The 2,734-nt window shown below is 38.6% G+C and overlaps 1 protein-coding gene across 1 annotated transcript in view; it reads right to left on the reverse strand.

Moving 5' to 3' along the window:
• Positions 1–1,021, reverse strand: part of LOC101848857 — a gene marked incomplete in the record, with an annotated part of 34,367 nt that extends 33,346 nt beyond the window's left edge. Inside the window, 2 exon segments of the mRNA XM_013083087.2 lie at positions 72–335; positions 893–1,021.
• Between the last annotated feature and the right edge of the window lie 1,713 nt (positions 1,022–2,734).

A 2,734-nucleotide genomic window follows, 5' to 3' on the forward strand; every position in this document is an offset into this window, starting at 1 on the left:
ATTATTATTATCAGTGGGTTGCTGCACTTCAAACACAACACAGTAAACACTCGACCAGTTTATTCTCTTACCTTTTCTGTGTTTCTTTTCGTCAGTTGCCTTGCGGAGAAATAAGCGCCTCGACAAGCAGAAGAAACTACAGAATGTAGTTGGGAACGAGCTGAACACTATCACATCGTCCTGTCGGGCAAAAATCCTTCAGGTCCGCGCGTTTGTCAACCTTTCTGTATTTCTGCACCCGGTGCCCACGGCTAAAACAACAACACCTGGGCGTGGATGGCTGGTGCCTCTATAAATAAATCACTGATGGTCAAGTTAGTGCCCACTTCTGCCACCTTGAAAAGAGGATATGTGAGGCGTGCTGGCAAAATGAGTTACTTCTCACAATCCAAGAATGGAGATATCGTTCTGGTTTAGTTTTAGTAGAGGTTTAACGGCACAAGCTACTGCATAAGGTCGTATGAGCAGAAAATCAACATTGTGGTCAGATTTATAGTTTTCAGCTGATGCCATTTTGTTCAAGTCTACCATGTCTTTTATTATTCCATACCTACAGATTGTATTAACTCCACCTATAAATTTGATCTATCAATTTCCATAAGGCTAACATCCGAAAGAAGTAACTCATTTTGACTGCACAACTCACATATGTGGGACATGCTGACACAATGAGTTACTTCTCGCCGTCCACAAATTGAGATATCGGTGGAAAATCCTGAACGTAGTACATTAGTGGACTCAACTGATGTCATTTTCTTCAAGTTTACCATGTCTTTAATTATTTCCTACTAATAATAAATAGTAAAAACTCAGCCCATGAATTCAACCTATCTATTTCTACAGGGCTAAAATAAGAGAAGTGATTCATTTTGTCTGCACAATTACAACTCACATATACACTTTTCGTTTCACCCACTTCCTTGCATATCCAAGCGCGGAGATTTGATCTAATACATCTAAGCCTCGCACTGCCCGGATGCTCTCAACTGCCCAACGTAATGACTAAACCACCCACTTGTTGGCTGGCGATCTATCGCACAGGCTGACAAGCATTGTTCTAGGCTTTTTCTAATCACCTGCTTTTTATCTCTGTCTCCTTCGTAGAGCTTCTGAGGCTCATGGTGACCTTGACAGAGATATTTCTCATGCCTGTCAAACAATCTCAAGCTGACATAATATGTCGCCGATTTGTACTGGCTATCAAAAGAAAGGTAGGCCTACCACTTTTTGATTGGGTAAAAAAATATAGTCTTTTGAGTCTATACTATACGCTTTTCCGTTCAAGTGAGTAGTACTAAGCAATCTAAAAGGTTGGCTTAGTTAGAGAATAAATAACATGTCATTATTGTGTTGGTGCTTCAAGGAGACGTTCAAAGCAGCAACAACCAAAAAAAAAAGAAGAAAATAATTGGCTTTTTTTTCGACAACGTAGCGTATTTTTCTCTTTTAATTTTTTATTTTTTTTAATGAAGTGAAAGTCATCGTTTGTGGAAAATGGCAATAAACATTTGATAGGCGGGCAAAGAAAACGAGTTACGGTTTTTCTCATATTTTAGCCGTTTAGAAATAGATATTATGTTTAATTCATGGGTTGAGTTTTTACAATTCATTAGTCGGAAATAATAAAAGACATGGTAAACTTGAAGAAAATTACATCAGTTGAGAGTGAGAGTCTACAAATGTAGTCCGTTCATGATTTTCTGCCGACATCTCCATTTGCGGTGTGCGAGAGAGAAGTAACTCATTTTGTCAGCACGTCCCACATTTGATCATTGTCACCCATGAAAGATGGCAGGTTTACCTCGACATCAGAAAGACCGAGCCATCAGCATGCTCGGAGAGCTCCTGCTATTGTCAGGATATTCAATGTAAACAGAAAACTGACGTTGGGAATCCGGGACTGCAATAAGCCTTTGCATAATGAGTAATAGGCGCCTAATGGTTTTGCTGTTTGTCTCGCACGTGTTAGGCTCAAGTTCGATTGCCAAGCGGGTGGAGCAGATAACGATTCTATAGACCTGTCCCCGTAGTTTTATGCACCCCGCATAATTTAGCAAAATTTGATCATTTCTGATTATTTTCCTTTACCATTCTTTGTTAAAATTATCAGAATCGCATAATTTCACATTTGTGGGCTCAGTTTGCACAATTTCAGAATTTTTCTTGCTTTTATCGACGGTGACAGATTGACATTTTTCTCCTTAAACCTTCGGCTTGGGTACAGAAACCCACCTAGCCCGTAGTCACAGTGCAGCCTTGCCTTCCACATGACCCCTTTCCCAGTTGACGGGGTTGATTTTAAAGATTTAGTAAGAGTTTTACGGCACTAACAACACAATTAGGTCATAATATAGGAGCTGATTTTCAGAGAGTTACTAATGAGTAACATACAAAGGAAAGCAGGAGAGATAACGACAATAGCATAATTATTTTTCTTAGGAAAGAAGGAGGATAGAAAACGACAATAACATAATTATGTTTCAAAGGAAAGAAAGAGGAGAGATAACAAATATAGCATAACTAATCATATGTTTCAAGGAAAGTAGGAGGAGAGATAACAAATATAGCAGAATTAATCATATGTTTCATAGGAAAGTAGGAGGAGAGATAACAAATATAGCAGAATTAATCATGTGTTTCATAGGAAAGTAGGAGGAGAGATAACAAATATAGCAGAATTAATCATGTGTTTCATAGGAAAGTAGGAGGAGAGATAACAAATATAGCAGAATTA

This window comes from Aplysia californica, unplaced genomic scaffold, assembly GCF_000002075.1.
Source record: "Aplysia californica isolate F4 #8 unplaced genomic scaffold, AplCal3.0 scaffold00010, whole genome shotgun sequence".
Classification (NCBI taxonomy): Eukaryota; Metazoa; Mollusca; class Gastropoda; order Aplysiida; family Aplysiidae; genus Aplysia; species Aplysia californica.